Source organism: Gorilla gorilla, chromosome 11 (assembly GCF_029281585.2).
Source record: "Gorilla gorilla gorilla isolate KB3781 chromosome 11, NHGRI_mGorGor1-v2.1_pri, whole genome shotgun sequence".
NCBI lineage: Eukaryota > Metazoa > Chordata > Mammalia > Primates > Hominidae > Gorilla > Gorilla gorilla.
Window position 1 is genome coordinate 108,816,986 of NC_073235.2, and position 27,969 is coordinate 108,844,954.

The window sequence follows — 27,969 nt, forward strand, 5'->3', positions numbered from 1 at the left end:
TAAAAAAAAAAAAAAAAAAAGTAATTTTGCCCTTGGGCTGTCTTAATAGAATTGGGGGAGTGTTTATCCAATTCTACTTGAACTGATCAGACAGCACCTAGGGGTACTGTGTTCTTTTCTGGGAATTACAGTTTAAGAGAAACAATGATAAACTGAAATATGTCCAGAGGAGAGGGAACCGGATGGAGAGAAACTATATCATGTGAGGAGCATTGAGCAAACTGGTGGAAGCTATTTATCCTAGAAAAGAAAGAGCAGGGTAACAATTTTTTCAAATGCCCAAGGGCTGGCATTTGGAAGAGGGAACTGTTCAAACTGGCTTCAAAAAATTGAGGGACGCTAATGTTAGCTCAATGTAAGGCAGAATTTCCTAAAGATTATAGTTGTTAAACATTTAAAAACTAAATTAAATGAATTATTTATTCAGCACCTACTATGTATTCTAGGCCCTGGAGAGAGAGTAGGACACAGAACTTATGGAGCTTTCATTCTACTGTAAAGCTATGTCACAGGGTGGTACATTTCTCATACTTGGAGATGTTTAATGATGCAACCTTAAAGTGAGGGGTTTTAAGCAGGAAATCAGACATTACACGTGATTGGACTTGTTGATGTCTAAAATTCAGTAAGCACTGAAACCTTAAGGTTCTGTTAGGTTCTACTAAGTTTTTTGAAGGGATGGGGTGACATGGAGGCTATAGAGAGAAGATGGTATGAAATATATTTTTTTAAATAATCTTTAGACTGTTTGAAAAGGGGTGAAGTCAGATTGGCTAAAGATCATAGGATCACAGCCTTGGTTTTGTGTGTGTGTTTTCCCTTTGTTTTTAAAAGACAGGTCTGGCTCAGTTGCCCAGACTGGAGTGCAGTGGTGCAATAATGGTTCACTGCAGTTTCAACCTCCTGGGCTCAAGCAGTTCTCCTGCTTCAGCCTCTTGAGTAGCTGGGGCTGCAGGCGCGCCACCACGTTCCGCACTAACCTGGTTAAGGCTGGATGGCGTCATAGCTATTCGCCCAGGGCGCCCGCCTCATTCGGGTGGGGATGGGGGAGGTGGGTGGTGGCAGCGGCGGGGGGCTGGGTTTCAACCCATCCAGGTCAGGCGGCCGGCTTACCTTACTACAAAAGAGGAAAACTCTGCTCCTCTCAGTGCCTCGGTACACGTGGCACTGTGGACCTCAGATGCTGCCAGCCCCTCAAAGCCTGTCACCCCTCCATCCACTGCACCCACTCCAGCGCGTTTCCTTTCCTATTGCGGACACCTCCCAAACTCACTAGTTCTTTCTTGCTACCAGATCGACCTCCTCCCTCCTAGATAACCCTGTTTTGTCCCCCTTTGTAGGCACAAACTTGAACCTTGCTCCGTTTGAAAGAGCCCAGGCCGGGCACGGTGGCTCACACCTGTAATCCCAGCACTTTGGGAGGCCGAGGCGGGCAGATCATTTGAGGTCAGGAGTTCAAGACCAGCCTGACCAACATGGTGAAACCCCGTCTCTTCTAAAACTACAAAAAAAAAAAAAAAAAAAAAAAAAAAAAAATTAGCCGGGCATGGTGGCGCATGCCTGTAATCCCAGCTACTCGGGAGGCTGAGGCAGGAGAACTGCTTGAACCCGGGAGGTGGAGGTTTGCAGTGAGCCAAGATCGCGCCATTGCACTCCAGCCTGGGCGAAAAGCGCGAGACTCTGTCTCAAAAAAAAAAAAAGGCAGCCCAACACCGGTGTCTTGCATTCATTACAAATCGTGTCCACAGCCCGCTTCCCAACTTCCAACTTCCACCTCCAGGGGAGGACTGGGGGCTGGAGATTGCATTAATTTCCAATGGCCAGTGGTTTAATCAATCATGACTAAGTAATGAGCCTCCGTAAAAACCAGAGCTTCCGGTTTGGTGAACACACGGAGGTCCTGGAAATGGTGGCGCGCCCAGAGGGCATGGAAGCTCCGCGCCCCTTCCCACAGACCTTGTCCCGTGCATCGCTTCCATCCGGCTCTTCTTGAGTTCTGGCCCTTGTAGTAAACCTGCAGTCTTGTAAGTACGCCATTTTCCCGAGTTCTCCGATCTGATCTAGCGAACTAATGAATGTGAGGGGCGGTCGTGGGAAGCCTCAGCCTCCCAAGTAGCTGGGACTCCAGGCATGTGCCACCATGCCCAGCTTAGTTCCTGTTTTCTTATTTGTAGGTACTGCTTTGCATGTTTTTCTCAGCCCAGCATAGATACTAAATCAAATACATTGATCAAGCTTACCGTATAAGTGTTTTGGTACAATCAGTTCCTGTTCCTTCATCGATGATCTAGGGAACTGGGGAAGAAACTATGAGTAAACTGTTCTAGGTTTATTGTATGAATGACAAAAGATAATATATGTTAGGGCATAGCTCAGTGTCTGGATCATAGTAAGAGCTCAATAAATGTGCAATATCAGGCCGGGCGCAGTGGCTCACGCCTGTAATCCCAGCACTTTGGGAGGCCGAGGCGGGCAGATCACAAGGTCAGGAGATCGAGACCATCCTGGCTAACATGGTGAAACCCCGTCTTTACTAAAAATACAAAAAATTAGCCGGGCATGGTGGCGGGCGTCTGTAGTCCCACCTACTCGGGAGGCTGAGGCAGGAGAATGGTGTGAACCCGGGAGGCGGAGCTTACCGTGAGCCGAGATCGCACCACTGCACTCCAGCCTGGGCGACAGAGCGAGACTCCGTCTCAAAAAAAAAAAAAAAAAAAAGTTCAATATCATTGTTATGACTTTACTTGATTCTTTCATTACATTGTATTATGAAATATTTCACATGACTTACATGACTGCTGAAACATAGCAAATTCTTGGGCTTCTAGCTAATTTAATGATCAATGGCTCTAATCAGAGAGCTCATTTGTGGTTACTGTTTTCTGTTTTTGTTTTTGTTTTTTTTTTGAGACAGAGTCTCGCTCTGTCGCCCAGGCCAGAGTGCAGTGGCATGATCTCGGCTCAATGCAACCTCAACCTCCCGGGTTCAAGCAATTACTCTGCCCTCAGCCTCCTGAGTAGCGGGGATTACAGGCATGAGCCACCGCACCCGGTTTGTGGGTACTTTTGATGGCATTTTGGATCTGGGTTTCATCCTGAGAGAAAACATCAACTGAAAGACTGCTGTGAGCCACAAAATAATGGTTTCCTGCTGTTACAGTAAAGCTACGCTGTGTTCATTCCGTCCTTGACAAAGTGGCACATTCTGATCTTGTGATAATGTTCCACCAAAGGAGTTTATTTATTTTGCAGCAAAAGATTTGTGTAGATTAGTTCATTTCTTGTGATGAATATCAGTACAACATAATCAGGCTACTTGCTATGATCTCACTGACCTGCTGTAATCCAACTGGCTAAAGAAGCAATCAGTTGTTTTTCTTAGGAAGAGATACATTTTGTTTACTCTCTTAAGTTTGATGAATATATCATTTACTGATTGCTTGAGAAACAAGTAAAAAGAAGTGGTCATAATGTGGGAAATTAGTAAAGAGCATCCAGTGATTCTGAGCAGATTCCATTTACCATATCTAGAAAACAGGTCTCTATTTTCAAAAATCAATCTTTTATTTATTTAAGGCTGAAAGATGTGTGCATATTCTTGTAAATGTTCAAATAACAAGTTAAAATAGCTAAACTTTTTTTTAACTTACTGCATTTTGGGAAATCTAACATATTTCTGAGGAAGTCTCGAAATACGACTTTCTTTCTTTCTTTTTTGGAAACAGAGTCTGTCTCCAGGCTAGAGTGCATTAGCACAATCATAGCTCACTGCAGCCTCGAACTCCTGGGCTCAAGTGGTCCTCCCACCTCAGCCTTCCCAGTAACTGGGACTACAGGTGCTCACCACCACACTCGGCTAATTTTTTTTTTTTTTTAATTTGGGGTAGAGACAGGGTCTTACTATGTTGCTCAGGCTGGTCTTGAATTCCTGGGCTCAAGTGATCTTCTTGCCTTGGCCTCCCAAAGTGGTGGGATTTTAGGTGTGAGGTGAAAATGCCACTTTTACACAGTGTTTGGTGTATTATTATTATTATTATTATTATTATTATTATTATTTTTGAGATGGAGTTTCGCTCTTGTTGCCCAGGCTGGAGTGGAATGGCGTGATCTCGGCTCCCCGCAACCTCCACCTCCCAGGTTCAAGCGATTCTCCTGCCTCAGCCTCCCTACTAGCTGGGATTACAGGCATATGCCACCATGTCCAGCTAATTTTGTATTTTTAGTAGAGACGGGGTTTCTCCATGTTGGTCAGGCTCGTCTCGAACTCCCGACCTCAGGTGATCTGCCCACCTCGGCCTCCTAAAGTGCTGGGATTACAGGCATTAGCCACTGCGCCTGGCCTGTTTGGTGTATTATAATCCTTCCTACAAGACAAGCAGTTTTCAGCGTGTGCTGAAATACACCCTTCCCCATTCAACTGCCAAAAACCCAAAAGGAAGATCATAGAGAAACACCATATTTATCTGTGAAATACCATTCCAGAACAAGGAGTCTCTCCCAGACAAGAAAGAAACCATTTCATTTTACCATCTAAATTTTTCCCAACTTGTTTGTTGTATGCAAAGAACTGTAATTAAGTATGCATTTGTATGTGTGTGTTAATAGGGATAAAATCATTCTAAAGGTGGATGGTTTTATTTTGAATACAGTTAATAAAATGAGAGTCACATTGGGGCACAATAACAAATGGAAAGGCCATGTTTAATGTTATCAATACAGCTGGGTGATAGAACAAATAATTTATATCAACATGGCATTTTCCATATAGTAACCAAAAATTTATTTGACTAAGCTTTTATCTCCTAAACTTGCTGGTGGTTTTGGAATTAAAGAGAAAATCGCCAGCTCTTCTAAAGGGTAAGTGGTACTTTTAGATGTTACTTCCCTAAATGAACTCTTCCCTGCCTCCAAAAACCTATGCCCCAGCCTAAATCAGGGCCCCTGCTCTAAGCTCCTCACTTAGAGCAACTGTTACTACATATGTGGAGGCTTATTTCAAGAATGTCTGTCTCTGCCACCAACCTGTGGTTTTGCTTACCTTCATACTCCCAGAGCCTAGCACAGTGCCTGGCAAACTGTAGGGCTCAATAGTATTTATTGAAGGAAAGACTGTTCAGTAGGTTTTGATAAAGGCATTCACATGCCTGGGCATCTTGGCAATAACTATTTTGTCTGAGAAGGCAAACGTGAACTGGAGAAGAGAATTTGAGTTCTTGATTATCATCAAATCCATTAGTTCCTGTTTCAGCCCCCCCCTTTTTTTTTTTTTAATCAAAAGCATTAAAAGAATGTTGAGGATGTAGAAAAGCCTGCCTCACTCCTGAGAGGTGTGTTCAATCTGTTCAGCCACTTCCTTGGACCAGCACTTCTGACTGACAACAGTTCCCATTTCTAGGAAAAGATGATGAGATTTTTCTCTAAACTGGTATGAGGAGCAAACAAGTTCACTATAAACCATTGTCACTGTCATGTGTTGCTTATAATTTTTTTTTTTTTTTTTTTTTTGAGACAGAGTCTCTTGCTCTGTTGCCCAGGCTGGAGTGCAGTGGCATGATCTCAGTTCACTGCAACAGGGTTCAAGTGATTCTCCTGCCTCAGCCTCTGGAGTAGCTGGGACAACAAGCATGTGCCACCCCACTTGGCTAATTTTGTATTTTTAGTAGAGACAGGGTTTCGCCATGTTGGCCAGGCTGGTCTCGAACTCCTGACCTTAGGTGATCCACCTGCCTCGGCCTCCCAGAGTGCTGGGATTACAGGTATGAGACACCATGCCTGGCCTGTTGCTTATAATTAAAACCAGTTGACCTAATTCCACTCAAAGGAAGCAAGTACCAACCACATCTAATTATGTAAATAGCACTTAACACATATAGTAATACTCAGCATTTCCTGAGTACTTGTTAAGTATGGTACAATGCTAAGCAACTTCACATGCATTGTCACATTTAACTCTCACAAGAATCCTGGGAGGTACTGTTATTATTTCTACAAGGCTAAGAGAGCTTTGGCACTTAGCAAAAGTGGTGAAGAACAGACTAAACATCTGGGTCTGTCTGACCTCAGGGCCTTTTTTTTTTTTTTTGAGATGGAGTTTTGCTGTTGTTGCCTGGGCTAGAGTACAATGGCGTGATCTCAGCTCACCGCAACCTCTGGCTCCTGGGTTCCAGCGATTCTTCTGCCTCAGTCTCCCAAGTAGCTGAGATTACAGGCATGTGCCACCATGCTCAGCTAATTTTGTATTTTTAGTAGAGACAGTTTCTCCATGTTGGTCAGGCTGGTCTCGAACTCCTGACCTCAGGTGATCTACTCACTTCGGCCCCTCAAAGTGCTGGGATTACAGACGTAAGCCACCACACCCAGGCAGGGCCTTCCTTCTTAATACCTGCACGCACAGTCTCTCTGAGTAATAATCTGTTAAGGTGCTCATCTCCCTTACTAAACTAAGAACATCAAGGGCAAGGAATAACTTTTACTCATCCTTATATCTCAGCAAGGAGCAGAGTGCTCAGTAGGTGTTCAATGAATGTCTCGTGAAAGAAGAAGGAAGTGCTTCCTCAATCAACAAAACTATGTTATGTTTAGGCTGGGTGCTGTGGCTCATGCCTGTAATCCCTGCCTTTTGGGAGGCAGAGGTGGGAGGATTGCTTGAGGCCAGGAGTTTGAAACCAGCCTGGGAAACATAATGAGACCTCCGTCTCTACAAAATCGAAAAAGTAGCCAGGCATGGTGGTATATGCCTGGAGTCCTAGCTACTCAGAAGTGGGAGGATTACTTGGGCCCAGAAGGTCGAGGTTACAGTGAACTGGGATAGTGCTACTGCACTCCAGCCTCGGCAACAGAGAGAGCCATGTTTCAAAAATAAACAAACAAATGTTATGCTTACTATGGTTTTAATGTGTAGAAATACACAAAACAAATATTTATATAAAATGAGACAAATATTTACATATATAAATATATGTAACTTTTTTTTTTTTCCAGGCAGGGTCTCACTCTCATTCAGGCTGGAATGCAGTGGCATGATCACATCCCATTGCAGCCTCCATCTTCCAGGCTCCTCCAACAATCCTTCTGCCTCAGCTTCCTAAGTAACTAGGACCTCCTGCCTCAGCTCCCTAAGTAGCTGGGACTACAGGCATGCACTACCATGCCTGGCTAATTCTTAAATTTTTGGTAGAAACAAGGACTCACTACGGTGCCCAGGCTGGTCTCGAACTCTTGGGCTCAAGCAATCCTCCCATCTTGGCCACCCAAAGTGCTGGGACTACAGGTGTGGGCCACTAGGCCCAGCCTTCTATTTTTGTTACATTTTGATCCATTTTTATGTCAAAGCATAAGAAACTGCCATTTTGTTAGATCAAAAATGGTCAAGGTCACAGCCAGGCTCGGTGACTCACACCTGTAATCTGAACACTTTCGGAGGCTGATGTGGTTGGATAACTTGAGGCCAGGAGTCGGAGACCAGCCTGGCCAACATGGTGAAACTCCGTTTCTACTAAAAATACAAAAATTAGCCAGGCATGGTGGTACACGCCTGTAATCCCAGCTACTCTGATGGCTGAAGTGTGAGAATCGCTTGAACCTAGGAGGTAGAGGTTGCAGTGAGCTGAGATCGCAGCCACTGCACTTCAGCCTGGGTGACAGAGTAAGACTCTGTCTCCAAAAAAAAAAAAAGCACTTTTTTGTTGTTGTTTGTTTTTTCAACTTTTATTTTAAGTTCTGGGATACAGGTGCAGGATGTACAGGTTTGTTACATAGGTAAATGTGTGTCAGGGTGGTTTGCTGCACAAATCAACCCATCACCTAGGTATTAAGCCCAGCATCTGTTAGCTATTCTTCCTGATGCTCTCTTTCCCCTAGCCCTCCCACATGCCCCCAGTGTGTTGTTACCCCCACGTGTCCATGTGTTCTCATCATTCAGTTCTTACTTATAAGTGAGAACATGCCGTGTTTGGTTTTCTTTTTCTTTTTTCTTTTTTTGAGGCGGAGTCTTGCTCTGTTGCCCAGGCTGGAGTGCAGTGGCATGATCTCGGCTCACTGCAAGCTCCGCCTCCCGGGTTCACGCCATTCTCCTGCCTCAGCCTCCCGAGTAGCTGGGACTACAGGCGCCCGCCACGATGCCCGGCTAATTTTTTGTATTTTTAGTAGAGACGGGGTTTCACCGTGTTAGCCAGGATGGTCTCGATTTCCTGACCTCGTGATCCACCCGCCTCGGCCTCCCAAAGTGCTGGGATTACAGGCGTGAGCCACTGCGCCCAGCCCTTTTCTTTCTTTTCTTTCTTTTTTTTTTTTCTGAGACAGAGTCTCACTCTGTCACCCAGACTGGAGGGCAGTGGCATAATCTCGGCTCACTGCAACCTCTGCCTCCCAGGTTCAAGCAATTCTCGTGCCTCAGCCTCCCAAGTAGCTGGGATTGCAGGTGTGTGCCACCATGACTGGTAATTTTTGTATTTTTAGTAGAGACGGGGTTTCACCATGTTGGCCAGGCTCAGGTGATCTGCCTGCTCAGCCTCCCAAAGTGCTGGGATTACAGGCCTAAGCCACCATGCCTGGCCCTGTGTTTCGTTTTCTGTTCCTGTATTAGTCTGCTGAGGATAATGGCTTCCAGCTCCATCCATGTCCCTGCAAAGGACACGATCTAATTCCTTTTCATGGCTGCATAGTATTCCATGGTGTATATGAGCCACACTTTCTTTATCCAGTCTATTATTGATGGGCATTTAGGTTGATTCCAGGTCTTTGCTATTGTGATAGCAAATAGCATTTTTACTCTTTTTTTTTTTTTTTTGAGACAGAATTTCACTCTTATTGCCCAGGCTGGAGTGCAATGGCACAATCTTGGCTTACCACAACCTCCGCCTTCCAGGTTCAAGCGATTCTCCTGCCTCAGCTTCCCAAGTAGCTGGGGTTACAGGCATGTGCCACCACACTAGGCTAATTTTTTTGTATTGTTAGTAGAGACGGGGTTTCTCCATGTTGGTCAGGCTGGTCTCAAACTCCCAAACTCAGGTGATCAGTCTGCCTCAGCCTCCCAAAATGCTCGGATTACAGGCATGAGCCACCGTGCCCGGCCTGCAAATAGCATTTTTATATGGCACAACTGAATAAAGAAAAAGCTCTGTCAACTCTCACTTATACAATTAAGTAAAATGTTTAATTGCCAGATTTTTCCACTCAATTAGAGGTTTATCATTATAAACCGTTAAAGAGAAAGTTTTGTGAAAAATTAAGGATATCATATCTATATGCCTTTTTTTCTAGGTTCAATGATTTAACGTCAATTCAACTTTGTATTTTATTATTTTTCATGCCTAGGGACAATTTGGTCCTAATGAAAATTCAAGCAGGCACATATATATTCCTGCTTGGATTCGCCACCTTTTTCAAGCTGCCAGGTTGTCTACCTCCTTTCAAACTCATTCTCCATGAAGGCTTTCCTTTCCTTTTCTTTTTCAGATTAACTCTGCCTTTATCCCATGCCTGACCCACCCACTAGTGTTCCTCAACACTTTCATAATGATGATAGTTTATGTGTTTATAGTGATCACTTTTGGTTGAATATTGGTCTCCACTGTATCCAGTTATGTAAAGCACTTAACATGGAGGAACTATACCCAATTCATTCAGTTATTTTTTGTTTCATTTTGTGTTTTGAGATGGAGTCTTGCTCTGTCTCCCAGGCTAGAGTGCAGTGGCACGATCTTAGCTCACCTCAGCCTCCGCCTCCCGGGTTCAAGCAATTTTCCTGTCTTAGTCTCCCAAATAGCTGGGACTACAGGCACATGCCACCACTTCTGGCTAATTTTTGTATTTTTAGTAGAGACAGAGTCTCTACTAAAGGCTGGTCTCGAACTCCTGGCCTTATCTTATCACCAGAGATGAGAAGTCTCCACACCACGCCTGAACAGTTACTGTCACTAAAACTATCATATCACCGGTCTGTTCTCCTAAGGACCCATTTATGTTTCCAAAAATCATTTGTTTTCCCATAAGTGCCCTTCTCTTCCATTTCTCCTATTCTCCTATTAAGATGGCATATATAAAACAAAACAAAAAACAAAAAAACAGACACATTAAAAAAAAAAAAGAAAAAAAGATGGCATATAAGCCCTAAATTCTAACTACCCATCTGAGTCACTTTTTTTTTTTTTTTTTTAAGATAGGGTTAGGTTCTGGTTGCCCAGGCTGGAATGCAGTGGCACAATCATAGCTCACTCAGCAACCTCTGAGTCACATTTACTTGGGAACGCCCATATCTACATACATAAAATTAAATTTTGTTTTCTCTTGCTAATCTTTCTTCTGTCAATTTCATTTGCTGGTGCCTGATAACAAATCTAAGAGGGAACAGGAGAAGTTTTTTCTCCCTGACACATCTATTATCTCACCATCAGAGTAACACATCTATTATCAGTTTTGCATATTCAATCTTTTCTACTTCATTTATTTTTTACATGATTATCATTCTGGTTAACATGATCTGTTATTAAATATTTATCTCAGGGACATGACAATTAGCAGTCAAGTAACAGAAAATGTATGACCTTTTATAAACTAAATGACTTAAATCAGATAAAATCATAAAATAGGCCATGAAAAACATAATAATCTAGTGTCTGGAAGATGTACAAATATGATGAGAATTATTCACTAAGAATAATTACTTATAACTTGAGACCCAGGAAAGGTCCCTTGGCCTTTTTTTTTTTTTTTTAACAAAACAAAATTACCATCGGATTACTTTAACAACAGGTTTGTGGATTCTTGGGTGAATGAGTCTGCCTTAAGTGAAAAAGGCAATTTAAGAGCATTATTGCCAGTGAAAGTCCTGTTATCAAACTTGATTTGGTTTTCATTAGCTTTCTTTTGGAGGAAAAGATAAAAGGCAATTGGTGCTCACAGTTTCTGACTAGAAAAGGAATAATTGAATAGCTGAACCCTCGTCTCCCACAGTCTTCCCTGCATTTAGCCGTCTACCCCTTGTTGGGAGAGCCCAGATACCAATTATTCTAACAAGAAATTGATAGCGAGATTCAAAAAGGCAACAACAACAAACAAATGGGAAGGCCCAACAAACCACAGCCTTTCATCGTAAAAATGGGAAGCCAGTGGCGGGGAACTGCATTACAACTCAATTTATAACTTTTTTCCCACCTTGTAATCTAAAGAGGGCAATATCAGCTTTCATCTCGGAGTACCATTTTTTTCTACTAGTTTCTCAACAGTGAGCCTTCCACAAATGATGTTTGACTATTTCTAGACCACAACTCCTTAAAAGACAGATTTATGAGCTGTAATTATGTAGGTAAAAGCTGAGAAAATTACTGAAAGTTCTTTGTCCGCCCATCCCAGCAACATGCTCATTTTCTCTCTTGCAGTGTTTTAGGATTAATCAGCAGCTGTAGCGAACCCTGTAGGATCGTCCCTAAACACTTTTGCCAAGACCAAAAATATGAATCTGCAGACAGAGCATTTTGTAAACGATCAGGAGTCCTTTTCCTTTTTTGCCAGCTGGTAGTTAGTCAAATGCTGTTTTGTAAATAAATCATCTGCAGGAATCCTCATCAGGTCCACTGTAAATGTGTCAGTTTGAGGAAAACAAACAGGAAAGCACTTACCAGTTAATTTTCTGTGAGGAGAGAAGCTATTGTCATGCCTGGGTGTACCTTCCCGGTTCCAGAATGAAATGGAGGGTGGTGTTCAGAACGGCTGCATTCCTCATTCCACTTTTATCTGGCTTTTGAAATGACAGTGTAGAGAAGAATGATGTTGGGTTTTGAATGTGGTTCTTCCCTTCCCCCAACCCCCTCCATAAAAATTCATCATGCAATCCTGGAGAAAAGTAAGCAATGAACATACTGTACAAATTAATTCTTTCGACCAGCCTGTGTTTGTGTAACAAGTTTGTTTTTTGAATGGAAACCACTGCTACTAGCTGTTCTGCTGCAGGCTGAAAATCGGTAATGGATGGAGGGCACCCAGCCCTCCTTTGTCTGGGTAGGCTTTTGCTTATGAAAAGGCAAGTTAAATTAGCAGAGATGGAATGTTCTTCGAATGCATGGTATAAGGCTCATCAGGAGATTTTACTTTCTGTGATTCAGTGTGTCCTGATAGTGAAGAGATGGAATCACATATTGGTTAAGTGTGATTTTTAACCTTTATTTATTTTTATTTTTATTTTTTTTTTGAGTCGGAGTCTCGCTCTGTCGCCCAGGCTGGAGTGCAATGGCACAATCTCGGCTCACTGCAACCTCCGCCTCCCAGGTTCAAGTGATTCTCCTGCCTCAGCCTCTGGAGTAGCTGAGATTACAGGCACCCACCACCACTCCTGGTTAATTTTTGTATTTTTAGTAGATACGGGGTTTCACCATGTTGGCCCGGCTAGTCTTGAATTCCTGACCTCAGGTGATCCACCCGCCTGTCTCCCAAAGTGCTGGGATTACAGGCATGAACCACCACGCCTGGCCTTAAAGACTTGATTTTTTTTTTTTTTTTTTTGAGACGGAGTCTCGCTGTTGCCCAGGCTGGAGTGCAGTGGTGTGATCACGGTTCACTGCAACCTCCGCCTCCCGTGTTCAAGGAATTATCCTGCCTCAGCCTCCCAAGTAGCTGGGATTACAGGCATGCGCCACCACGCCCAGCTAATTTTTTTTTTATTTTTATTAGAGACGGGGTGCCACCACATTGGCCAGGCTGGTCTCGAATTTCTGACCTTGTGACCCACCCACCTCGGTCTCCCAAAGTGCCCGGCCTAAAGGTTTGATTTTTATCCCTGTTCACCATTTGTGGGCCTGGCAGATGTGGGCACATCTGTGTACCTGAGGCAGGACTCAGATTTCATAAATTCAAGGGATGAGAAGCATGGAGCTTGAAGGTAGGCATGCCTTGATGTGGTGAGCTTACCTCTGACAGCTAGCTATCTTTATTTTTTTAATTTTATTTTTTATTATTATTATTTTTTTGAGACGGAGTCTCGCTCTGTTGCCCAGGGTGGAGTGCAGTGGCACGATCTCGGCTCACTGCAAGCTCCGCCTTCTGGGTTAACGCCATTCTCCTGCCTTAGCCTCCCGAGTAGCTGGGACTGCAAGCGCCCGCCACCACGCCCGGCTAATTTTTTTTTTGTATTTTAGTAGAGACGGGGTTTCACCATGTTAGCCATGATGGTCTCAATCTCCTGACCTCGTGATCTGCCCGCCTCGGCCTCCCAAAGTGCTGGGATTACAGGCGTGAGCCACCACACCCGGCCGCTATCTTTATTTTTGTATGGTCTAACTTCAGCTCAACCATGTGATACCTGGAATTGCACATTGTTAGGCCGTGAAAGGTCAGCTGCCAGAGAAGCACAGGATTTTGTTTTTTTCCGCTGTTAAAGACCAAGTCTAGGAAATCTAAAGCACGAATTCTCACGGTGGAGGTCGGGGGTGGGGGGTGCACTTTTTCAAACTACAAATATCCCTCTGCCCTATAAGAATGTATATGCTTCCACACCTACCCGCAATCCCTTGATTCAATCTTGGCATATTTTTCAGTGTTTTGTGAGACCGGATGAATAGATGTCGTCAGTGAAGGGGGTAGTTAGTAGAGCTCTGCTAGTTTCCATTCCTTTGCATTAGCAGTATTAGTATTTACTATAGTCTATACTATGTTCTGTAATCCACAAAATCACAATTTCATCTGTAAAAGCCATTATTGAGGAGAATCTCAGGAAGTTTTGGTTACTTTACACGAGTTTATTTTTGGCTACAGAGCAGGAACCATTGAGTAGCAAAGAATATGAAAAGCGACAAGAGAAATGACATTGATCAAGGATTGTCCTATGTGCCACTCATAGTTTAAGCACAGTACACAGTGAAACCCAGGAAAGTGTAAGCATTTTTATGTTTTAGCCACCACCTAAAACAATTAAAACATATGCTTGCTTAGCTTTGAAATTAGTCTAAGAAACAATAAATAAAAGGAATAATAAATATCTCTGCAAATGTGCCTTATAGTTTGAGGTATGTTTGAAGAGCTTCCCTTTGACACCCTAAGGCATGACTTGCAGTTGATCTGTTATGCAAAAGTAGCTGAAGTGCTCAGGTGTACTAGAGATAAGCCACCTGCCACTTCTGAGCATTAAGGGTATAGTAGATACCAGCCAGGCTGTTTGGTGCATTGGTTAAGCTGGTGGGTCAGTTAATTGGAGATCTATTAAGAGAGCCTTTTGTGTAAGTGGCAGAGTTGGGGTTTGGCTCCAGACGTTCTGACTTCAAATACCATTATCTTAAGAGACTTAACCATTGGGCTATCCATCTCCTTATTGGAAGAGATATTTATAGAATTGAGTGTATGAGGGGAAGGAATAGCAAAACTTCTGCCAGGTAGAAGGATTTCCGGACAGTTTTGCCACTTTCTAAAAAACCATTTGCAAATTTTCTGAAGGCTGTTATGGCTAGTATTTCAAGGGGTTTCTTTTTATATTATTTTTATTTTTAAAAATAGAGACAGGAGCTGGGTGTGGTGGCTCATGCCTGTAATCCTAGCACTTTGGGAGGTGGAGGTGGGTGGATCACCTGAGGTCTGGAGTTCAAGACCAGCCTGACCAATATGGTGAAACCCTGTCTCTACTAAAAATACAAAAATTAGCCAGAAGTGGTGGCATGCACCTGTAGGCCCCAGCTACTTGGGAGGCTGAGGCAGGAGACCTGCTTGAACCAGGAGGTGGAGGTTGCAGTGAGCTGAGATAGTGCCACTGCACTCCAGTCTGGGCAACAGAGCAAGACTCCATCTCGAAATAAAAATAGAGACAGGGTCTCACTGTATTGCGCAGGCAGGTCTTAAACTCCTGGGCTCAAGTAATCCTCCTGCCTCAGCCTCCCAAAATGCCGGGATTACAGGTATGGGCCACCATGCCTGGTCTCAGCAGGTTTTTGACAGAAGAATGTGTGCAAGCAGGTCTATAGGGCCAACTGGGCTCAGAGATGGAAGATACACAATGCTGCTATCATATTATTCTGGGGACTAGGATCTCCCATTTCATACAAATAGCATTTCTCCACTAATGCTTGAAATATCACTATTAGAAAACTGTTCTTTTGAAGATATTACATTGTAAAAGAGAAGATTTATATTAATCTAATGAAGCTTTAATAGTGAGAAAGGGTTGGGCGATTTTAAGTGGGTCATCCCCTCCCCTCCCATCAACCCCATGAGAAAAATTGGGGTTGCCAACTTGGCCTTTCATCTTTTGATATCGTTAAGGTTAGCATTATTCTTTCTCTTTGTTGCATGACGTTAAATAGCACATTTCTCCCAAACATCTAAAAATTCTGATGATAGAAATTTTAGAAATAGACATTTGGGAGAACATTATATCATCAAGTCATATTAATTTTTGTCAGTGATCATTCTAATCTTTTTGTTGTTGTTTGAAAAAAAAAAAATCTATCCGGAACAAAAGCGTTGGAAGAGAGATATACAAAAGGACACTTTCTTACAAAGAAGCTGATTTATGAAAAACAAAGACACTTCAATTTTTTCCTCCTGTCATACAGGGTGATGACTATCTTGTGTAAATGCCTTTCTTAGGGCTGGCTCTTCAGGGTAGTCACATTGGAGATTAGACTTAGGGGGCCCTTACTTGGTTAAACTGTGAGGCTGGAGACACACAAAGCTTTTTCCAGAGACTGAAATGGACTCACATGGCAGGCTCAGTAGCCCTGGGGGTCACAGCGAGGAACCATGGCAACCCAGCCATACAGGGACGTTTTCATCCACTTAAAGCAGAGAATTCTTAAAGGCTTCTAAATGAGGACGAAGCCTTGTCTAGCTAGATTCTTGCTTCTAATTCTGTTTTGCCCGATGCAGAAAGTGAGTCTTGAGGATACTTAGTGGGAAAGTCTGCGGAGGACTTAGTTCTCCATCTTTTCCACTAAGATTTCCGAAGTTCTAATTACCTGTGGAAATGTGGGGAACAGCTTCTGTTTTATCTCTAATTTGAACAAACCTTCACTTTTAATATGCCAAATACGAATTCAAAAGAGATCCAGATACAAAGCATTTTTAGGTTGGTTTTCTTAACTACAATCTACTGGCTCAGACACATGGCATGCGCGGGGTGTGAAGCTTTGGGGGGCAAAGCAAGCACTCACCTCTCTGAAGTTGCCGGTGCCTGTGGCTCCTGCGGGAAAGTGCGTGGCCAAAGTTTTCAGGGCTCTGGGCTCTGTCTGAATCCTTGTGGTTTAATGATTTCTCTGGGAGGACGGGTCACAGCTGCCCTGAGTCTAGGAAGAAGTATTTCCTCTCTTTGCAACAAAGGGAAATACATAATCTTTTAAGTTATTGCCCTGGAAAAGGAAATGTGGTTTGCCAGTGGTTAAGTAAATCTGTTGTACATCAGTTAGTCAACAGCATCTGGGTGACACCATTGTTGGCCCTGATTTAAGAGAAAGGGCTGCTGTGGACATTCAGGTCACTCCCAATTACCTACTCTAATTATGCTACTTTTCTCATTAAACTGCAGATAATTGTGGCTATGATGTAAGTGTATCTGGATTTTTCCAAAATGCCACATTTTAGGAAAGGAAAAGGATCAGATAAGACAGCATATTTTCTCAACCTCTTTAAACTTGTTCAGCTGCTACTTTTGCATTTTTCATTAGGAAATTGGTAGCCTGGGGGCTCACTGCAGCTGTGAATGTGTTTTGTTTGTGAAGCAGTGTTTTCTAGAGTTTGAATTAATTTCCAACATTTAGAAGTCAGGAATCTTAGCCATCTAGATTATCGGCTCCTCATGAAAAAATCAGCAGATCTGGGTACACTGGGCCCATGTCCCAACAAGGATACTGTCCGAGGTGCCTGCGTAGTGGCTTACTCCCAGCACCACCTGCCCGCTTTTGGCAGGGCATTGCATCCCAGCTCTACACCTTTCTCCTCTGTCCTCCTCACTCATGGACACTGTCTGGATCCTCCAGCAATTTACACTTTCAATTTTTGTATCTCTTTCTAATTCTTTTCCTATTGAGTTTCTTCCATTTAGGAAAATTGAATATGCAGAATAAGTCACTGGGTGCTTATTTTTACTGCATAAGGAGCTTTAGATTTGTTCATTGAAAGAAAATGAATCCCCAGTGTTTCCCTAGTAAAACCTGAATGCATTATAAAGCATTATGGAATTAACAAAACCAACCTTGCTGAGCTTAACTATGGAATGGAGGTATGACGAAAGGCCGTGTAGTAGGGAGCAGTCCACCCAGGTGTAGGCAATAAAGGGACTACTGTCTGTAGGGAATTTAAAAATGGTAATAAAACCAACTAAAGCCCTTCTGCTTTTTGTTGGCACCATGTGCCAGCAATTCTCAAGTCAATGATGAAATACTCCTCCCCTCAAGAGACCTCTTGTTGGTTTTGGTTTCAGTTGTGAACAATTACTGTGATTATAATGAGCTGTAGTTTTATGAATATGTATAATCTACTTTTAAATAGACAATGTATTTTACATAAAAGCTAAGTATTCTTATTTTAATTTTTGTTACTTCTCTTTAATAGACAATGTATTTTACATTGAAGATAACTGAAAAAACTCCCAATTACAAAGATGCCCCGATGCCATGTGTTGATTCAGTTATGCTTTCTCTTGAGATTAAGTTGATAATGGCTCCAAAACACTGGCACAGCCTGCATTTTCCCATTGTGATCTACATGTGCCTACATTCAAACAACAGATTTAAAATACATAATGATAGCACAACCATGGCAAAATGAAGAAGCAGAACTTGTCATTTCAACTTCTTTATTCCATATTCTCTCTTGGAATTTTTAGTTTTTTTAAAATTTTAAACAGTGAAACAAAAAGTGCTTCAAGGTGTACTATTTTTTTTTCCTTTGGCAATTGTAAATTTTAGTCCATAGATGAAATTTTTGGCTGAATTTGGATATTTTTTACATTAATTTTTTTTTTTTTTGAGACGGAGTCTCACTCTGTCACCCATACTGGAGTGCAGTGGCACGCTCTCGGCTCACTGCAACTTCTGCCTCCCGGGTTCAAGTGATTCTCCTGCCTCAGCCTCCCCGGTAGCTGGGATTACAGGGATGCATCACCACTCCCAGCTAATTTTTGTATTTTTAGTAGAGACAGGGTCTTGCCATGTTGGCCAGGCTGGTCTTGAACTCCTGATCTCAGATGATTCACCTGCCTCGGCCTCTCAAAGTGCTAGGATTACAGGCATGAGCCATGATGCCTGGCCTAAAAGTTATTTTAAAAAATGATCACTTTGGGAGCTGAGGCAGGAGGATCACTTGAGCCCAATAGTTCAAGACCAGACTGGACAACATAGTGAGACTGTCTCTACAAAAAAAAAAAAAAAAAAATTGCTGGGCATGGTGGCTTGTACCTGTAGTCCCAGCTACCTGGGAAGCTGAGGTGGGAGGATCACTTGACCCCGGGACTTTGAGACTGCAGTGAGGTGTGATTATGCCACTGCACTCCGGAGCCTGGGTGACAGAGCAAGACCTCGTCTCAAAAAAAAAAAAAAAAAAAGAGGAAGGAAAAAAATTTTTTAAAAAAAGTTTTTTTAATGCTCTGTTTTAAAACTACAAACTGAATCAAGAAGTAAAGGCATTATGGCAATGACGTGATTTACTAGTTGCCTAAATTGTACCTTCTGCAGACATTTCAGTTTTATTAAAATTTAGTTATTAATTGCTGGACAATTATTTGCATAAAATATTATTATGTCATACTGTAACTAAGAGCTCTATGGTCAAATTTGTTAGTTAGATATAAAAACTGTGAGGAAATCATTGTCCATTTTTTCTTTTTTTGTACTGTGGATATATATTACTCATTTATTTTTAATTTCGTTTCCTGGCACAATTATATATTATGAGGTTCAATTAAAAAAAAATTCTGTGGTAGCTCATGCCTCAGTGTGGTGACTCACACTTGAAATCCCAGCACTTTGGGAGGCTGAGACAGGAGGATTGCTTGAGTGCAGGAGTCCAAGACCAGCCAGGGTAACATAGTGAGACCCTGTCTGTAAAAATTAGCCAGGTGTGGCAGCACATGCATGTAGTCCAAGCTAGTTGGGAGGCTGAGATGTGAGACGGAGCCCAGGACGTTGAGGCTGCAGTGAACCACAATCATGCCACTGTACTCCAGTCTGGGCAATAGAAGGAGACTCTAAAACAAACAAACAAACAAAAAACACCTCACCATCTGCAGTTTTTGTTTCATTTCATGATATTACTGAAATTATTCTGGTCATATTGAAAAAGAGAGTACTAAAAATTGATCTACTATAGATGCCAGCATAGATACACCACTGCAATGGTACACAGAGACATCAAAGTAATGTAGGGGAGGAAAAAGTTCCTGTGTACCCTCTTAAATTTGGAAGCTGGGGCTTGCAAACTGAACTGACAAAAGACAGATTAACAGGAGAAAAAAGATTTATTTCACGAGCACACAGAGGCTTCACAGAAAAGAATTAAAAACCCAAAGAAGCAGTTCAGAGCTTGTATACCATTTTAACAAAGGGTGATAAATTGTAGAGAAGTGACTAGACAAAGGAAAGTGAGGTGGTTTGGGCTTCTAGGGGCAGTAAATTGTGGGAAGGTGACTAGGAAATGTATAGTAGACAAGCCTTGTTAAGTAAAGTTTGTTATGCAGGATGTGAGGGCGATCTGGTTGTGACATCTCTCACCCCATTGATTGCCAGGGTTGATTCAGCTGATCTGGATGTCTAGGCGGGTGTCCCCTTCCTCCCTCACCACTCCACGTGCATCCGTCTTGAAGTGCACACTTGGTGGAAGAGGATGACCATCCCCGATAAAGAAGGACTGGTCTTTGGTCAAGGGTATAAGAGTAGCTGTGCTCCCCTTTTAGAACCTCCAAATAAGCTCCCAAGTTTGTTATGCAGACTCAATTCAGTGTCATCTCCAGTGATAAGATAGTCTGGTGGTTAAATTTGTTCTCCTCTCCTGGTACTAGAGAGAAACATATCTTTATAAATGGAAACCTGTGTTACCTGTACAAAGGGAAACTTATGCACTGGTTTTAGGCAGAAAGGAAGACAGCAAAAGTTCTTCCTGTGTCCACTATTTCTTAATTGCCTTCAGCTCAAAATATTCCTTATACCAAAGTGGTATATTTGGGGGTGTCATATTCTGATCCCCTTCACAAACTTATCAATGTATGTCCCGGTTCATTGGGTTTCTTCTGTTCTGTTGGAGCCTCTGTACTGAATTTTTAGAAACTTTTCTTTCTAAAAAAAAAACTGTGGTAAAAACACATAAATCTTACTGTCTTAACCATTTTTTAAAAGAGAGGAGGTCTTGCTATTTTGCCTAGACTGAAGTGCAGTGGTTATTCACAGGTGCTATCATAGTACATTATAGTCTCAAACTTCTGGGCTCATGTGATCCTCTTGCCTTAGCCTTCTGGGTAACTGGGAATACAGATACACACCACTGTGCCTGACTTATCTTGACCACTTTTATTTTTATTTACTTCTTCTTATTATTATTATTTTAGACAGGATCTCAGCCTGTCACCCAGGCTGGAGTGCAGTGGCATGATCATGGCTCACTGCAGCCTTGACCTCCTGGGCTTAAGTGATCCTGTCACATCAGACTCCCAAAGTGCTGGGGTTACAGTTGTAAGGCATGTGTCTGGACCTTAACCATTTTTTTTTACGGGGGTGGGGATGGAGTCTCGCTCTGTCGCCCAGGCTGGAGTGCAGTGGCACAATCTTGGCTCACTGCAATCTCCACCTCCTGGGTTCAAGTGATTCTCCTGCTTCAGCCTCCTGAGTAGCTAGGACTACAGGCGCGCGCGACCTCACCCAGCTAATTTTTGTATTTTTAGTAGAGACAGGGTTTCACCATGTTGGCCAGGATGGTCTCGATCTCTTGACCTCGTGATCTGCCCACCTTGGCCTCCCGAAGTGCTGGGATTACAGGCGAGAGCCACCAAGCCTGGCCTGGACCTTAACCATTTTTAAGTGTACAGTTCAGTAATTCACTTTTATATTGTCATGAAACAGACCCCTAGAATGTTTTTACCTTGAAAATCTAAAACTTTATACCTATTAAACAACTACTTCCTTGATATTTTTTTCTTTTCTTTTTTTTTTTAGAGACAGGGTCTCACTCTGTTGCCCAGGCTGGAATACAGTGGTGTGATTATAGCTCCTGGACTCAAGTGATCCTCCCATCTCGGCCTCCTGAGCAGCTAGGACTACAGGCATGTCACACCACACCTCACTAATTTTTAAATTTTTTGTAGAAGCAGGGTCTTGCTATGTTGCTCTGGCTGGTCTCAAATTCTTGGCCTCAAGTGATCCTCCTGCCTCGGCCTCCCAAAGTGCTGGGATTACAGACATGAGCCACTGTGCCTGGACTACCTCCCTTTTTTTTTTTTTTTTTTTTTGAGATGAAGTCTCGCTCTTGTCCCCCAAGCTGGAGTGTGATGGTGCGATCTTGGCTCACTGCAACCTCCACCTGTCGGGTTCAAGCAATTCTCCCGCCCGAGTAGGTGGGATTACAGGCTCCTGCCACTACGCCTGGCTAGTTTTTGTATTTTTTAGTAGAGACAGGGTTTCACCATGCTGGCCAGGCTGGTCTCGAACTCCTGACCTTAGGTGATCCACCCGCCTCAGCCTCCCAAAGTGCTGGGATTACAGGCGTGAGCCATCGCGCCTGGCCCCCTGAATTTTCAAAAGGAGATCTCAACTGATCTTTTCAGCCATCCTGAAGAAGGGAATCAACCTCACAGTGGCAATGTAAATAGAAAGAACAGTCCAAGCAGGTCCTGACAGGACAGCCTAATTTGCCTGGAGTGGCAGAGGTCCAGGTGGAGTTCCTGGAAGAAGAAGGATAGAAAAGAGCCCAGACCATTGTCTTTACCATAGGCTTTGGAGATGCTTGGTATCTTTGGCATGAAACCATCCATAGAATAAGATGCTAGCAGCTTGTTTAGGCTTTACTGCATTACAGTCAGGGTCACACTGTAGCACCTGCCACTCACTCATTCAAAGGAACTTTTAAAATAGTAACTTTGGTTGAGTGCAGTGGCTCATGCCTGTAATCTTAGCACTTTGGGAGGCTGAGGCTAGCAGATTACTTGAGTCCAGGAGTTAAAGACCAGCCTGGGCAACATGGCGAAACTCCATCTCTACAAAAAATACAAATAAGTGGCCAGGTGTGGTGGTGCACGGCTGTAGTCCCAGCTTCTCGGGAGGCTGAGGTGGGAGGAGTGCTTGAGTCTGGGAGGTTGAGGATGCAGTGAGCTGTATTCATGCCACTGTACTCCAGCCTGGGTAATAGAGCAATACCTTGTCTCATTAAAAAAAAGAAAAAAAAAAAAGAGAAAGAAAGAAAGAAAAGAAAACCCCAAAACCCCCAAAAACAAAAAACTTTTTTTCGTTTTCTTTTTTTTTTTTTTTTTAGATGGAATTTTGCTCTTGTTGCCCAGGCTGGAGTGGAATGGCACAATCTCAGCTCACTGCAACCTCCGCCTCCTGGGTTCAAGCGATTTTCCTGCCTAAGCCTCCCAAGTAGCTGGGATTACAGGCGCCTGCCACCAAGCCTAGTAATTTTTGTATTTTTAGTAGAGACGGGGTTTCGCCACGTTGGCCAGGCTGGTCTCGAACTCCTGACCACTGGTGATCTGCCCACCTCGGCCTCCCAAAGTGCTGGGATTACAGGCATGAGCCACTGTGCCCATCCAAAAACTTTTTTTTTCAATTAAAGCAGTTGCAGCCAGGCATGGTGGCTCACGCCTATAATCCCAGCACTTTGGGAGGCCGAGGTGGGAGAATCACTTGAGTCCAGGAGTTCAAGACCAGCCTGGGCAATACAAGGAGACCTCATTTTGAAAATGACAAAAATCATTCTCAACCCTCCCCCCGCCATTTAGAGAAACCAGTCTTGACATTTTGGCATATTTTTAATATTTAAAAAATATCTATGTGAGATTAGGTCATACATGGAGTTTTATAGCCTACCCATTTTACTTACATCATGAGCATTTTTTCGTGTCATTACATATTATTCACAAACATGCTTCTAATAGCTGCATAATATCATACTCTACAGAGTTCTTTAAGGCATTTTAAAAAGTGACAACTAAATTTATTGCCACCCTAGAACACAAAAGTTTCAGTGCTGTCAAACTTGTCTTCCAAGCAATTACTGGTTTATCTTATGCTGAAATAAAGTATTATCAAGTTGTATCCTAAAGGATAAGTACATTTTAAGAAATATTAAAGTAAAAGACAAAACCTTAGCACAGGCTGCAATTTAGGCAAAATAAAAAGAGAATCTGGTGTTATCTGTCAACAATTTAGAAAGCTTTTTCCATAAAATTAAATAATGACGTGATATGTCATTCACTGTACTTGTAGCAGCATAATTACAATAATGAGACTTATTTAATATAATGAGACTATATTTTAAAAATGTTATTCCAAGCATGCTACTTCGTGGTGCTTTGCTATTAAGCTACTTAATATTTTCCATTTAAGTTTTTATGAAATCCAGGAAGCAACGTGAGGAGAAATTTTTGTTGAATTATAAAGCATATTGAAATGGAAAAACAAAAGCCTCTCTTGCATCCTCTAGAGTCAGATAGCAACAGAGTTGGAAGCTTATAGCTTTAGCTACAGCCCACAAGCCTTCTGCAATGAATACAAATTTATAGTGCTTTAAAGCATAATAAAAAGCGCATACTTGATATTTTATTTCCTCTCCTGTCATTGTGGCTATCAAAAAGTTGCAGTTAATGTCACCTTTGGAAATTTGTCTGGAAGCAAAACCAAAATTATTATGGCACCAATGCACATAAGGGTGATAAATGCAAAGAGCAGGACACTCTTGGCCAGAACAGAAAATGGAAATGGCACTGAAATTACTTGCTGGTAGAAAAAGCAGAGTCAAACTGATTAAGTGCTGTTGCACTTGGAGATAAAGGGCCCAGCCCTGAGAAAGGCACTGACCACACATTTTCGAGGAGAGGTCTTTCCTCTCTAGAAAGAGACTCTTCAACTTTCAGTTTTGTGATTAGTCGCTTGTTTCAGAGGGAGAGGAGAGCTCATCAAATACTGATGGCAAGATCTGGGCCATTAGAAGGACGAGTTTTTTAATCTGAGTTGCTCTTGCACTGCCTGGCTAGATGACCTTAAGCATGTTTCTGAAATTATTCAAGCCCTGGTTTTTTAATCTGGTGAATTGGGATAATGATATTACCTATATCATAGTGTTGTTGTGAGGTTTCACTGAGACGGTATGTGTAAAGCACATAGAGAATAAAGTTTCAATAAATGCTTGTGTTATTATTATTACTTGCTATGAATTGCCCTAGATACTTTCTGGTTTTACTTTCTTTCTTTCTTTTTTTGTTTTTTGAGACAGTCTCACTCTGTCACCCAGGCTGGAATGCAGTGGCATGATCTTGGCTCACTGCAACCTCCACCTCCCTGGTTCAAGTGATTCTCCTGCTTCAGCCTCTCAAGTAGCTGGGATTACAGGTGCATGCCACTATGCCTGGCTAATTTTGTTTTGTATTTTTAGTAGAGACAGGGTTTCGCCATGTTGGCCAGGCAGGTCTTGAACTCCTGACCTCAAGTGATCCACCTGCCTCAGCCTCCCAAAATGCTGGGATTACAGGTGTGAGCCACCATGCCCAGCCTTATACTTTCTTTTGAGACAGGGTCTCACTCTGTTGCCCAGGTCTGAGTGCAGTGGCCATGATCTGCAGCCTCGACCTCCTGGACTCAAGTGATCCTCCCATCTCAGCCTCCAAAGTAACTGGGACTCTAGGCATGTGCCCCCACCATGCCCAGCTAATTTTTTTTTGCCTGTAGAGTTGGGGTCTCACTATAAATAGGTGAATCCCCAAACTGGGGTCGGTCCAGTAGAGTTCTTGACTTCACACAGGAAAGAATTCAAGAATGAGCCAACAGAATAAAGTGAAAGCAATGGAAGCTTATTACAGGAATAGAGTATAGGAAAATGGCTGCTCCATAGACAGAGCAGGGCTACCCCACAGGCAGAGAGGAGCACATACGGATTGCCGTCTAGCTAGATCTATAGCCATTCCTTAATTATATGCTACATAAGGGGTGGGTCATTCACAGATTTTCTAGAAAAGGGGTGGAGAGGTTCCAGAACCAAGAGTTCCTCCCATTTTAAACCATATAAGGTAACTTTTGGGCGTTGCCATGGCATTCGTAAACTCATGGTGCTGGTGGGAGTGTCTTAGCATGCTAATGCATTATAATTGGCTTATAATGAGCAGTAAGGGCAACTAGAAGTCCCTTTCATCACCATCTTGGTGTAGCTGGTTTTGGCCAGTTTCTTTACACCATCCTGTTTTAATCATATTCTATTTTGATCAGCAGGATCATGACGGGTGCTCAGAAAACAAGTGCTGATGATCAACAACCTCAGCTACGTTGCCCAGGTTGGTTTCGAACTCCTGGGCTCAAGTGATCCTCCTGCGTTGGCTTTCCAAAGTGCTGGGATTACAGATGTGAGCCACCATGCCCAGACTGGTTATACTTTCTATTGTTAAGGTGCTATGCCACCTCTTTACCTTGTGACAGGGACCACAATTACCACCTAAAAATCCATTCCCTCCTTTCTTATCATCAGAACCACAGTTTTACTTAGGACAGCAGTATACTCAGACAAAACACTGCAATTCCCAGCTTCCAGTGAGACTGAGCATGGCCACTAAGATTTCAGTAGAAAACACTGGCTGGGGCTTCAAGGAAAGCTGGCTCAGATTTCAAGGTATGGCTTGGAAGGTCAACAAGATTCAGTAACTCTTTTGAACTACAAGGGCAAGACAAGTGTAGAGGAGAAGTTACCAAAACTGTCTCAGTTTAGAAATTCTTGAGGCACTGAAGTAATGCTAGCAACCTTTTATTTCCAGACTTTTTGTCTCTTGAGAGATACAAGCTCTTACGTGTTTAGGTCACCATTACTTTGAGTTTGTTATGATATGTTGCCAAACCAAGCTGTGACTCACATACATCACACCGTGTTAAATTCCTTGAAAAATAAGGACAACTTTCATCATTCAAGGTATCATTACAATAACATCTCATTGTGTGAGGTAATCTGGGTAACTTTGTGTTCGAAACAAATAAATGAAAAACTTAACTGACTGCAAACTCTCCCTCACAGAATTTTTGTAAAGATGGAATGAAAAGAAAGCACATAAGTTTACCTGTTTAGCACATTCCCTGACACATAGTGGTTACTTGGTTCATAGTAGCTAACATTATAGGGCTACCACAAAGGGAAACAAACTAGAAAAAAATCCTGTTTATCCTTGGAGTAAAAAGCAGGGATAATCATTTTTATAGCTTAGCCGTTGGCAATCTGTATTGTTATTTTCCTAACCTCTTTTTGTCTGACAATTCATTATTCAGGAGGATTTCAGCTCAAAAATAATTGAGAAGGCAAGGCCTTAAGGAAAGGCAATGGATTTCATGAGACTGGAATTACAAAAGGAGTGCCCTTCTACTTGAAGAGAGTGCCAGATAACAATTTGTAATCTCTGGATGTTATGTCTCTGGGATATGACCGCACCCTGTACCCAACATTTGAAGGGATTATGTCACTGTTGAGTGCTGGGGTAGGATGTAGATTCAGGAAAAGGCAGCTGTGCCTGCTGCTCAGAGTATTAGTTGGGCATGGGCTGTTTGTTGCCTCTTCATTCTTCTTCATAGGTCGCACATGCAAATTCAGGTGGAGTTGGTATGTAACATGTGGTGGAAATTTGGGCTGTGATGTCGAAAGGTGTTGGGTAAGCAGGTCTATTCTGAGCTGACTCTAGTCAGCCATATTGGTTCCAGCCAGTTTCAGCCTGTCACCCAATTTTGTTGCGAAGGGAAGGGATTGTAACAAACTGTTCCCATATCTGCTGCCCTGCAAGACAAGCTGGAGAATTTGTTGTTAGTTACCAAATTCTCTAACCCTGTGGGGCACAGTTTCCAGAGGTTGGCTTACTCTTTCCTGATTCTCTACTCCTATTTGCCAGCGGTATAGTCAGTAACACAACATGGAGGAGGAAGGGACTCAGTGGCTCTTTGTGAAGTTTTTATTTTATCTTATTTTTTGAGAGAGTCTCACTCTGTTGCCTAGGCTGGAGTGCAGTGGCATGATTGCGGCTCACTACAACCTCTGCCTCCCAGATTCAAGAGATTCTCCTGCCTCAGCCTCCTGAGTAGCTGGGATTACAGGCACGTACCATCATGCTCAGCTAATTTTTTTTGTATTTTTAGTGGAGACAGGGTTTCACCATGTTGGCCAGGCTGGTCTCGAACTCGTGGCCTCAAGTGATCTGCCTGCCTCAGCTTCCCAAAGTGCTGGGATCACAGGCGTGAGCCACCGCACCCCGCCTGTGTGAAGTTTTTAACTGGTAACAACATCTGTAAGGACCTTCCCCGCAACCTGTGATGGTCAGTGTGACAAATGACTAATAATTAACTTTGAAACTTTCATATGGACATCATTCCCAGAATGGAACCTGAGTGAGGTCACTATTCACATGCCAAGGATTTCTTTTTTCTTTTTTTTTTTTTTTAAGACAGAATCTCACTCTTGTTGCCCAGGCTGGAGTTCAGTGGCGCAATCTCAGCTCACTGAAACCTCCGCCTCCTGGGTTCAAGTGATTCTCCTGCCTCAGCCTCCTGAGTAGCTGGGATTACAGGCGCCCACCACCACGCCCGGCTAATTTTTGTACTTTTAGTAGAGACGGGGTTTCGCCATGTTGGCCAGGCTGGTCTCAAACTCCTGACCTCAGGTGATCCACCCACCTCGGTCTCCCAAAGTGCTGGGATTACAGGCGTGAGCCACGGCGCTCGGCCGCCAAGGATTTTTTTAAATTACCCTAGTCTGTTTTAGCATTGTGCTATTTTTAGTTAAGCTGTGAAAGAGTGAAAAAATGGAAGAGACAGCTCCTAGACACTGTGTATCTCA

General features: G+C 42.9%; 1 protein-coding gene and 1 long non-coding RNA gene across 9 annotated transcripts in view; one reads left to right on the plus strand and one right to left on the minus strand.

Moving 5' to 3' along the window:
- CMKLR2 (chemerin chemokine-like receptor 2) overlaps positions 1-16,302 on the minus strand; it is a 42,409-nt gene extending 26,107 nt beyond the window's left edge. Inside the window, exons 1-4 of one of the 8 annotated variants that reach the window (XM_055380398.2) lie at positions 16,131-16,248; positions 11,619-11,737; positions 2,640-2,695; positions 2,241-2,295 (exon numbers count right to left, since the gene is read on the minus strand). The gene's annotated coding sequence lies outside the window, so the exon portion shown is untranslated. Of the gene's footprint in view, positions 1-2,240; positions 2,296-2,639; positions 2,696-11,618; positions 11,970-16,130 lie in introns of those variants that run through there. The other 7 variants (XM_063695128.1, XM_063695130.1, XM_004033099.4 and 4 more) reach the window with 7 other exon arrangements.
- The window catches only part of LOC134756672 (uncharacterized), a 67,509-nt gene continuing 41,262 nt past the window's right edge, over positions 1,723-27,969 (plus strand). The window contains exon 1 of the long non-coding RNA XR_010129683.1: positions 1,723-2,024. This is a non-coding gene — a long non-coding RNA (uncharacterized lncRNA). The remainder of the gene's footprint in view (positions 2,025-27,969) is intronic.